Source organism: Equus caballus, chromosome 10 (assembly GCF_041296265.1).
Source record: "Equus caballus isolate H_3958 breed thoroughbred chromosome 10, TB-T2T, whole genome shotgun sequence".
Classification (NCBI taxonomy): Eukaryota; Metazoa; Chordata; class Mammalia; order Perissodactyla; family Equidae; genus Equus; species Equus caballus.
In genome coordinates, this window is record NC_091693.1 from 2490859 (window position 1) to 2502785 (window position 11927).

General features: G+C 49.2%; 1 long non-coding RNA gene across 1 annotated transcript; it reads left to right on the forward strand.

The window, feature by feature from the left end:
- The first annotated feature begins 3513 nt into the window (after positions 1–3513).
- LOC111775474 (uncharacterized) lies at positions 3514–11336 on the forward strand. Its single transcript, XR_002811180.2, has 2 exons — positions 3514–3755; positions 4581–11336. It is a non-coding gene; the product is annotated as an uncharacterized lncRNA (long non-coding RNA).
- Positions 11337–11927: the final 591 nt, after the last annotated feature.

Below are 11927 nucleotides of genomic sequence, written 5' to 3' on the forward strand. Positions count from 1 at the left end.
TGACAATCATTCCTGATTCCATCCTCCCCAAATCCATGAACCACCTCCTCGTCTTGCCCTTCCTTCTCAGCAGATGATCTAGACTCTTACTTTAAGGACAAAACCAAAGCCACCAGGCTGGACCACACCTGAAGCCCTGTCACCTCACCTGCCACTCTACTTTGCCAAAACCCATCCTTTTGTCTTCCCTTGCGTGTCAAGGAGGAGAGGGGCTCCTCCGTCCAAGCTAATCCCTCCAGCTGGGTGTGGGGTCCCCGCCCTTTGCCTCCTCCGGGGCCCTCAGAATCTCCACCCTCTGCTCCATCTCAGACTGCTCTCTTCCTTGTGGGTCATCTTCAGCATGATGTTTAGATGCTCTGTCTCAGAGCCAGACCGCCTGTAAACTTGGGGTGGCCTCCAGCCTCCCTGTGCCTGTGTCCCCATCTGTGAAATGGAGATAATAATAGTTTCCACCTAATGCCCTTGTTTTCAAGAGTAAAAGAGATGATACATATAAAGAGACGCGCAGTAACGGCCAGCACGTCACAAGCATAAAATAAACGTAGGTTACCCCGCTTCCTTTCTGCCAGCACTTCAATGTGCTCCAGCCTCTCGTATTTAAGAAGGAATTCTTTCTCAACCTCACAGCCACCTCCAGCTGTTGCTCTCTACAAGTTCACCCTTGCTGCCAGATTTCTTGGGTGGGAGAGCTATGTGCACACGTGCTGTTTCTCCCCTCTAAATCCACAGTGGTCCGACTCTCCCTGCTTCTCTTTTCTGAAGCTGCTTGTACCATGCATTTCCTGTCACTAAACCCAACTGTCACTGATGTCAACTCACCTCTACACACCCTTGGCCCTGGCGACCTGTTTGCCCTCTTCCAAAACCAATCCATCTGCTTTCATAGCCCACCCCCAGGGCAAGTCCCCCTTAGTGCCTCTTCCTCTGCCGAATATGTAAATATGATGTCCTTTAGGACCTTGACCTCCCCGTTCCCTGGCAGCTGACCCCTGCTTGCCCTCTCTAGCTCAGTTGTCTCTCCTGAGCCCCACTGGGCAAGGACCCTCAGATGCCCCACAGACATTCGGCTCTGCCCCTCCCCATTGTCCCCCAAACTGTTGCTCTCCAGGAGTCCCTATACCCATGGAGTGTATCACAAGCACCCTGTAGTCCAAACAGTGGCCCAAGGGTCATTCTGAAGCCTTTCCTCTCCCTCACACTGATCCTCTTTCCTAAGGACCTGTCAGATCCCTGGGCATCTCTCCAGCTCCACCACCACTGTTCTACCTCAGGCCACTACTATCCCTCAAGGATAAGGCCCAAACTCCTTAACCTGTTTTTGAAAGGCCTTGACTTACTGGTGTCTAATTACCAATGGGGGTTCGCCACCTTCCTCTTACACGCTGTGCTCCAGCTACACAGAATGTAGCGGCATTGTCATGTGCTGGTTGCATATCATCTGAATAGTTCACTTTGATATGGGGGAATCCCCCAGGGTGAATCTACACCCAAAGGGACGTAGATGGTCCCTTTCCTTGCTTGCTGGCCCCCTTACTTAAGATCACGTGACTCAGATGGACCAATCGGGTGCCCAGTGATGGCGGCATTGGTGCCAATGTCCTAATGAGCCATTCCTATGGTGTAAGCTTGACTGGGCTCTTGGCAGTCCAGCTTCCTTTGGCTCCCACCTGATTCCTCAGCCTTTTGTCCTTCGATAAGCTATCTAATGTGCTTCTAATAAACTCCTTTTCCTCTGAAGTTACCCAGAGTCAGCATCTAGTGTTTATCCTCAAGAACTCTGACGTTACATGGAATTTCTTGCAAACATACAAGGCATGTTGAGTGCCCTTTGTATGTGCTTCAGAGCTGGATTTAAAGGTCTCTTCTTTGTTGGAGCCTCACTCAAACCTCCTCACCTAGACCAGGGCAGATGCCCCTGTGGAATTTTCTAGAGTCTCTAGTTTTTGTGTGTCATGGCACTCATCACCCTTACATGTGATTGCTTGCTAACTTGTCTCCACCGCTGGATGCAAAATGTTCAAGCACCTCCTCTGTCTTGCTTACTCTTGCTTTCCCAGGCCCAGTACCCAGCACAGCACCTGCCACTTAGCAGCTCTAACTAAATGTTGGCTAAACGAGTGGATGCATCACAGCCTCATTCTAGTGCCTGGAGTTGTGTCCTCTGAATCCTCCTTTAAATTCACAAGTCCTGGGAAGTCCTAAGCTCCTGACACTCCAGTGTGCATCGCTTGCCCAGCACGCCTCTAAGCCCCACGTCCTAGACCTCTTTCCCCACTCTTTTTGTAGAAGTCCACGCTATGACCACACCCACATGCCTGGATTCTTTTCTGGCAGAAGCAGATTTATGATATGCCATTTTGTGGTACTTGTGCATATGATGCCACAGAGGGACTTGACCGAGAACCAGCTAGCATGAAACATCCTGCCAGAGGCACTGGAAGAAGGACCTAGTAGGAATGCTAGGAGCGAGAAAGCAGAAAAGGAACAAAGAGGAGAAGGTATCAGTCTCCCCACTAGAACGTCAATTTCATGAGCACAGCATCCTTTTTTTAACACTGCTACAAGCCCAGGCCTAGAGCAGTGCTTAGCACATGGTGAGTACTCAGTATGCATTTGTTGACTGATCAATCAATCGATTGAATGAAAGCATTTGACTGAAAGTAAAGCAACATAAAACACACGCAAGCACCTCTTGATAATTTAAAGATGAGAGATTCAGAAAATATTCCAGAGAGTAAAGCTTGTAAACGGCATGGGATTGTCCGGCACCCACCATCACTGACTGAAGATGGGAAAAGTATAACTGCCCTGACTTTATTTAGGTACCGCCAGAAATACTTAACACGAGGGCCTCCACGATCTCGTTTAAGCGCTTGGTCTGCTAATGCCCTTTCCCCAGGATATCTTACTCAGTTGTTTGTGAATTCTCCTGACTTGGGGTTTACATTTCAGAAGCATATTCCCCATGGGAAGGAATGCAGTACCGCCCTCATTCACCTCTGCCCTGGCTCTTCTTCGCAGAAACACCCTCTGCCTTCCTCCCCATCCATCCTTTTTCATTGTCCCCTGCTGGTCTACCCAACTCCGACTGCAAGGCCTCCTTCACTCTGACTTCCTCTGAGAAACCCCTGGACGCTGTCCCAGCCCATCCTCTCCTGCCTTTCTCTAACACCTACAGGACCCCTTTCTATCTTGACTCCTTCTGCTCTATGGTCGTGTCATTTAGGAGTTAAGTCCAACAAAGGCAGAACTAAGTCTGAGACAAAATTAACCATCTGTTTATTCATAACTGTACAGCAAGGGAACCCATCTGCGTCACTTTTGTGGGCAAGGGTTCAAGGGCGTTAGAAAGGAGAGTACATTTCAGAGGAAAAAGGAAATACAGAGCTTCTCGGATTGGCAGCGGCTCCGTTAAGGTGGGGCTTTGGGAGCGCGGAGACTTGCTAATTGGTCTTCAGGACGTTTGGCGGTTGGCTGCAGTTGGGACACTTTTCAAGAGGGACAGGATCATTCAGTGTCGGGGCGGAGGGATTCCTGAGCCAGGCCATTTCCTGGAACTGGTGGGGGCGGGGCTGCTGGCTGCCATGGCCGGCAGTCTCTCAAGTCTGGTGGCGCAGCTTATGGGCTGCCACGAGGCAGAAATCGTGTCTCACACGTTCCTCGTATGTGCTTCACTTCTTGGCATGCAGCCAGCACTCAGCCCTACTTCCAGATTTAACAGGAAGACTTGTTGAATCGGCTTTGGGGAAGGAAAGGTACTGTGTGGTGACACCCTCACCTAGTGTACTTGTGTGCGTGTGTGTGTGTAAATTCCCGTATCTGGAAGATGTGAAGATGATAGGAGAAAGGGAGCTTGTCTCAGTGTCACCCGTCAGAAGTCCATTATTGAATGTGTCCCCAGCGTCTAGCTGGTTTGGAGGTGTCTGGCCAAGTACTGAGGCGTTGGGAAAGCAGAGTCAACAGATGTGATGTCCTGCAGAGGGCCGTCCCGGAAGCGCCCACCCTAAGGTACAGGAACTCCGCTGGCTGCGTGTGAAAGAGGCAGCCAGTGGTCAGCATGGTTGCGCTCCGACGGAGGCAGGAGTTGCGTGGCAGCTCTGGGTACCCAGAAATAATGCACAGAAAGGGAATATTGCCACAGAGATGCCTCAGTGGGTGCAAATGGAAACATCACGTTGGGATTATGGAGCCTAATGTGCTGCTGCTCCATTGGAAACACTAGCATGAAACGGAATTCAGTGGGTAGAACCCACAGAGAATAGGGCAACTTTTGGAAAAGTAGGGGCTCAACCAACATTTTTTGACTGATGGATCGAATGAACATGTGTTCTGAAAGGTGAGCACCGGCTTGCTGCCTCCCAGCAGCTCTGTGTCCACTGCTGCTGGCGCCATTTGCCTTTGACCACACTCTAGGTATGGGGAGTGATGACAGCAGAGAGGTGACCAGTGAGGAATGGCATCTGGTGGGGAGGGGTATTTCCTGGACTCAGGTCACGTGACCCAACCTGGTGAGACCGAGGAGCTGGGGTGCTGAGAGACAAGGCAACATCTAACACAGCCAAACTGTTCTTCCCTTTCAGGATCAGGCACTTGAGGGTGGGAGGAGAGCATCCCGCAGGGTGGACGACGTTGAACTTGGCTGTCTCTGCAAAGAGAAACATGTCCAGTGCAAAAACTCTCCAGTTGCTGGCTATGACTTTGCATCTCTCTGTTGAATGTTTTTTCTCCTCAAAATTAAATGACGGAGTCATTGTGCACTTGGAGCTTCCATGCTATAAACGCAGTGGTCAGTCTTTTGATAAATAGACTTTGAAGTGCTCTACATATGCCTACAACAAGCTTTTATCCATTTGGCTAATTTTATTCTTTGTGAGCCACAAAAGACAGGGGGAAATGGCCCTGTGATTAGATCTGGCTCTGAGAGTGGAAGAGGGAAGTGGAATTTGAGCCGCACTGCAAAGCACGAATGAAGCATCCTTTGTACAAAAGGTGGACTCAGAGCATCAGGGAATCTCGGGACTGGGGGGGACCTCTGAGGCTCTCCAGCCTTGCCACTCCCAACACTAACCCTCGAGCCTGGGGCAGGTTTGCAGTGTGCATAGGCTACTAGACCAAATTTGTCAGAATCTATGGACAAGCAGCCTGGGCATTTTTGTTTTTAAAACTTTTCCCTGGATTGGACGTGGGTGGGGAGTAGAGTAATAAAGCAAGCTTGCTCTTACAACACCAGTTTCACATCTGGGCTCCACCAGTGCTCTGAGCCTCTGTTGCTTTTCTTACAAAAGGAGGAAAAGTAGTATATATCTCCTGGGGTTGTTGTCATCACCCATATAGTGTTTTTAGAGCAGGGCCTGGCAATATATGTCGACCACGAGGAAGTGCGGGGTGAGGAGAAAGGCTAAACTGGCAAACCACTGATCCAATGCCACTGCTCTCCCAGCCCAGAAGTGCCTTCCTTGCTGTCCCTAAGGGTGTCACCCTCTCCTCTCCTCCTATGGACAGCCTGGCTGTTGGAGAGAGTGTCCTAATCTGATGTCACATGGCTCTGCTCCTGGACACTCTTGCCACCTGACACTAGTCCTCGCTCTCGTGACTTCTGTTGTGCAGGTCCTGGCCTGGGCTGGGTTTGGCTCACTTATCTTCTGGGAGCAGAAGTTCAGGCAGCAGGTCCTCTGGGGCCATTGTGGAGGGCAGCTTGTCACAGGGAAGCTCAGGAAAACCTCGGGGTGGAACTTTTGCAGGGTGCTCTGATGTGAACCCCTCAACCGCGCCATGCCCCATGAGTCAGTGTGAAGGAATGTCTACTATGGGATGGAAGCAAATACCTATCAGGCCGCAGCTCTTGACCAGCGTTTGCTGAGGAACCATGGCATGAAAGCAAACGTGGAGATTTCATTAGATGAACCATTCTAGTATTTAGGCAAATGTTAAATATCTCAGGCCCACTCAGCCAGCAGTTATAATGTCCTTCCTGAGTGCATGACACAGAGCTAGACATCAAGAGGGAGGCAACAGTGATATGGCCAGGAGACAGGGTAAGGCAGGGATGACCATGGCAAGGGTGCTGAGGCAAGGGCTGAAGAGGAAATTCGTGCATGAATTGGGTGTAAATCAATGAGATCTAATCAGGGCCAGCTTCGTGGGTGTGTCACCTCTGCAGTCTCACTAGGACCCCACTCTTGGTTTATTCTCCTGCTGTCACCATCTTGAAATTCTTCATAATCTTTGAACAAAGAGTTCTGCATTCTCATTTTGCACTGGGCCCTGCCAATAGTGTAACTGGTCCTAGATTGGACTATAAATGCGCATGGCCTACTGACACCGATGGTATCCTGTCCCTCTTCCTGCTCCTCAGGTGCCAGAATGGTGGGCCTCCTCTGGCTCTGGGGACAAGCTAACAAGGACCCCTGAGCACCTCCGCAACCCCCACCTCGACCTTGCTTGTCAAAGGAAATGCCATTTTGCTGCACTTGCTCCAAAGTTGCATGGGAAGAACACCGCCTCCCCCCGCCACACACACCCCCCAAAGTTAAATTCATACCTTGGCCAGGAGAAGATGCAGCTTTTTCTGTGTCCTCAGCTAATCTGAGAGGTTCAAGAAGCTCTGTTCTGATCTTTTGGAGAAAGATGGGGATGAGTCAGCTATTGGCCCCAGGCCCCGCCTCCTGGGAGCGTAGCTCAGCCTGGCCACTGAAATTCACATCAAGGAACACGTTCTGGATTTCGACCACTGTTCAGCATGGGTTTTCACATGGGTCCTCTCTTTGCTCTCGGGCGGCAGACAAGGCAGGCACACACGTTCTGTGGAGGAGGACACCGAGGATCTGGAAGCAAGTCCTTGTTTGCATCTCCTAGGGCTTCTCTTGACTGAAGCTTGAGGGAAGGGAATGGAAATCCCACCCACGGTCTGTCATGGTTGTCAGTGCAATGCCATTCTCAGGTGGAGCGCTGTGCTGGAACAGCCTCCTTTAGGAGAACTCTCCCTGTGATTTTAAGTAGAAATCTGCACACTGCAAGGTGGAGGGGCGGGGTGGGGGGCTGCTAGGAAAGACTGGAAGGAGCAGCTTCCTGCCAGCAATCACCCCTGGAACATGCCCCTCACAGACTATGGAAGGAGAAACAGAGTCTTAAAATATCTTCAGGTCTGGACAGCTGGGTTCGCCAACTCTTCCCCCTTGTGGCAGCTCCTTCCTGGCAAGCACACTCTCTGAGGTCCTTAGATCATTAACAGACAAAACTAGCCACTTCTGGGGACCAGAGGAGATACACAGAGTCACAGAATTCCATTGTTGTGGAGCTTTAAAAGGATGCTGGAGGAAGCAGTCATTGCCCAGGTGGGCAGGCTGCAGCCTGGGGAGGTGGAGGCATGGGCTAGCATAGACCCCTTGGGAACTCCCCACCCCCAAACTGTCCATGCCCCGAGGGCTCTGCTGGAGGACTGAGACCTGGCTTCCCAGCCAGGGCGCTGTGGATTGGACCAAGGGCATGTGCTAACCCCAGTGGGCTTGCCACCGTCTTTCTCCTGAGAGTTTAAAATCTGGACCTGAGCTTCCGGTTGACAGGTGGTGGCTCTGGAGCTCTGAGACCATCTAGACTGTGGCTTGACCCTCTTCCACCACATGGATTTCGAAGGAGACAAAAACCATTAGTGGCAGGGACAGATGGAAGCTGAAACAGGACCTGTCAGCCCTAGAGAGGCAGAGAGAGTGCTTTTGCCCGCGTGGTCCCTTCTGCTTCTAAGTGTCTCCTTCCACAGAACGATGCTCATCGTAGATCACCCTCTCGGCCGCCTGGGCAAGGCACAAGCCTGGGGGCCCAGGGGTGGTGACTCCAGCTGGCCGCTTCTTCTGGGCTTTTTCAGCTTCATGTGGCAGCCCCTCTGACAGCTCGGCATCCCTCTGACCCAGGTGCCCAGTGCATACCCTTAATTTCCACAACCAAGTACTCACTTAGGACCTTCTGCACACTGGCTTTCCTGAAATTATTTTGGAGAGTTAATATGAATGTACCTCGCGGCAAGACAAAGGACAAAACATCCGATATTAACATCCTTCTCCCTAAAAGAGATGTGGCCACTTGTCTGAAGACACCACCAGCACCGTCTCCCTCCACCGGCTGTCGCTCTCCTCCCACTCCCAGGCATCTGGTCACGTTGAGGGTGGTGGTTGAGCTATCTCCCAGTCCGTCTTGTCTCCCAACACCCCACTCCCCAGAGTTTCACCTCCGACACTAAGTTTTATGGAAGAACTTTGAATCCAATGGCAGTGGCATTTTGAGCAGGAATCCATCAGGTGGGAGAAACAGCCATCAGGCTGTTTTCGTCCCAGCATCCCTGGCTATGATGCTGTCACACCCGGAGTTCAGGAGCCCTGCCCCTCACGGCTGCTGCAAGTTGACCCCAGTAAGAAGGCCAGCACCCCACCATGACAAACCCAGCCCCTGGCACTCTGTAGATAGATATTTTCGTCATGCTCAGATGCACTTTTTTTTGGCACTTTGATTGAGATATAACATACTGTAAAATTTACCCATTTTAAATGTAAGGGTTCCTGAGTTTTTGTACAGATATACAGTCATGGAACCACCACAACAAAGACTTTTAAAACTACTTTCACCCTCAAAATTCCCTTGGGATTTTACCCTTACAGTTAATACCTCCCTTCCCCCAGCCCTGCACAACTGCCGAGCTGTAGGATTTCATGTAAATGAAATCGGAGAGTATGTGGTGTTGATGCGGGCTCGGTGAGTTGAAGAGTCGAAAGAAAGGTTTCTTGGACTCTCAAGGTCTGGCAGTAGTGCTCTTTTATTCAGAGAATAGCATGGGACAGGAACCATGGGCAGTAAGAGCTGCAGGCATGGGGACAAGACCCATGGGCTTTAAGAGCTGCCAACATCAGTTGAGGGTAAGGCTAAATTTAAGGCATAGGTATGTGAGAGACAAAGGAAAGATCATGTAAAAAAAGTCATTAAAATGGTATCAGTGCGGGTGGGGTCTGGCTATTGGGTGGTCCTATAACTTTGGATAGGAATCAGATTGGGTCAGGTCAGGACGTCCTGTGCTTCCCGGAGGATGATATAGATGAGTATGCAGGGCAGGACGCCTTGGGCTTCTCTCCCCGGGGCAGCCTGGATCCTCATCAGTGTTTTCTGTCTGACTTCTCTCACTTAGCATGATGCTTTTGGGTTCATCCCCATCGTGGCACGTGTCAGAACTTCTTTCTTTCTCTTTTATTGCTGAGTATTATTCCACTGTGTGGATATACCACAATTTGTGTATCCACTCACGGCTGGTGGATATCTGTGTCATTTTCAATGTTCGGCTAGCATGAATAAAGCTACTAAGAACATTTGTGTACACTCTGCGTGAACATATGTTTTCATTTCTCTTGGGTAAGTAAATACCTAAGAGTGGGGTTGCTGGATTGTAAGGTAGATGTATGTTTAATTTTACAATAGACTGCCAAATTGTTTTCCAAGTGGTTGAACCATTTTGCTTTCCCACCCTCAATATGTGAGACTTACATTTTTTCCAACTCTTTACTAACACTTAATATTGTCAGTCTTCGTAAAGTTAACCATTTTAATGGATGTATGGTGGTACCTCCCTGTGGTGTGAATTTGCACTTCCTGAATAACCAATGAATATGAACTTCTTTTCATATGCTTATTTGACTTCCTTAAATTTTCTTGGTTGAAGTATCTGTTGAACCTTTTGGCCGTCTTTCACATCGTCTTATTATTGAGTTGTAAGGTCTATTTATATATTCTTGCCTTTTTATTTTCTTAATGGTATTTTTCAATGAGAAAAAGTTTTTAATTTTGATGAAGTCTAATTTACCACTTTTTTTTTTAATGGTATATGTCTTTTGTGTCCTATCTAAGAAACCTTTGTCTAGCCCAAGGTCGCAAAATTTTTTTTCCTATTTTATTTTCTAGAAGTTTTATGGTTTTAGCACTTACATTCAGGTCTATGATCCATTTTGAATTGCCTTTTGTTTATTGTATGAGGAAAAGGGTCAGGGTTCATTTTGTTCCCCAGTAGATATCCCGTCATTCCAGTGCCATTCTGGAAAGACTGTCCTTTTCCCCAGTGAACTCCCCTGACCCCTTTGCTGAGGTGGGTAAACCTCAGCTGGTCGTTGGTTGAAGCAGTCATAAAAGCCTAGCTGTTCGAGTTAAACAGGCACCTGCAGAGAGAAATGAGACTCTCCTTCCGAGTGGAGGCAGAGTGTCTCTGATTTGGGCCTCAGGTCACAAATGGCCAGGAACGCCTTTGCTGAGAGTGCTGCTTTCCGTGGCGTGATGCCATCGTTTTACATCCTATAAATGCTCACCTCCCTCCCTCCTTCTCCTTTCTTCCTTCTGAGGGGCCCTCATTGTCCGGTTAAAAGGTGCAATAATTTGCAGGAGACCATGTGAGAGATCTTAGAATCTTCAAATATGAAAGCTAGAAGGAACCAATAATATAATGAAACACAGACCTCTCATTTGTGAAATCATGGAAGAGAGGCCCAGAAAGGTTAAGTGACTTGCTGGATGTCACACAGCAAGAAAATGGCAGAGATGGGACCAAATCCTAGGTTTCCCAATTGCCTACTGGTGTCTGATGCTCCTCTTCCTCCCCACAGCCTACCCCCTAGTGATTTTGCTGAATACCAGAGGCTCACTATTTGTTGGAACTTTACGAAACCATCTGGAGGAGGGGTGTTCTCAAGCTGAGTTGGATGCAGACCTGGCTGTGGAAGGCAAAGAGCCGGGAGGCTTTAGTTAATGGCACCGACCCCTTTCCACAGTGGTCATCTGAAACTGCTCAGTTGCCTGCTAATTGCTCCCACATTGTCACATATATCAGGCCTTGGGGTATTGCTCATTGTGCAGACTTCCGCCAGCCCTGGACTTCTGTTCCTTTCTGTGTGGCTGGTGCACGGCCACCATCGGTTGCAGACACAATCAATGCAGGTACTGACATATCACAGCCGCAGTGGAAGTGGACATTGTCCCCACCACATAGCTCCAGGGGCCTCGTAGTTGGAAGAGCAAGTGGAAGCCTGGGCTTGGAGCCACTTGGGATGACGGCAGCACACACGAGGGGAGTGCATTGTCCTGGAGCAGAGGATATGGGACATCAGCCCTGGCAGTGACATCACAGACCATCTCATCTAATTCCCTCCTTTGCAGATGGGGGAATTGAGTCCTAGAGAGGACCCTACGTATTTTTAACATCCTACAGCAAAGTTGCATGGCTTGTGGTTTAGTGTACAGAAATTCAACTCTATACACCATTCATTCTTTCCTTTTGTTTGATGAGACAAAATAAACTTCTATTTTTATTTGTAGTCTTTATTATATACTTTACAATCACGTTGGCATTTACACATAGACATTGCTGAAGTGTTATCCACAGCAATCCGTGTATACTGTGCTCTATGGTTTGTAATATATGCAGACAAAACAACCCTTGAAATGTGGTTTTCATCTCACCCGATATCTTAGAACCTAACCCTCTGCGAAGGATGTGACTCTGTGGGGAGCTGTTTAATTTGGGGGGAGGGTGGGGGATCCTGACTCCTAATTAAACACTTTTTCCCAGCACCAAGCTGCCTTTATCTTGTAGTGAAATGTCCAATTTTTGTCTGTTTGTCCCTCCCCAAGACAAAAAAGGGGCTGGCGCAGGATGGTGGTTTTGCCAGGAAGTTTGCAGGTGGGGGAGAATATCCATGAACTGGAGCTTCTAATGGACTCAAGGATAAAGGTTTAATTTGTGAAGCAGCCCCCCCGCCAACCCCCAGCACACCATAGTGCAGCTCGGCTTCCCGGGACCGCAAGCAGCCTGCGCCACATCCCTTTAATGCTGGGCCTTCCTCTGGGTTCTTCATCTCTCTGGGAAGTAACTGTGTACAGGGAGAGTGTAATTGGCAGGCTGTGAC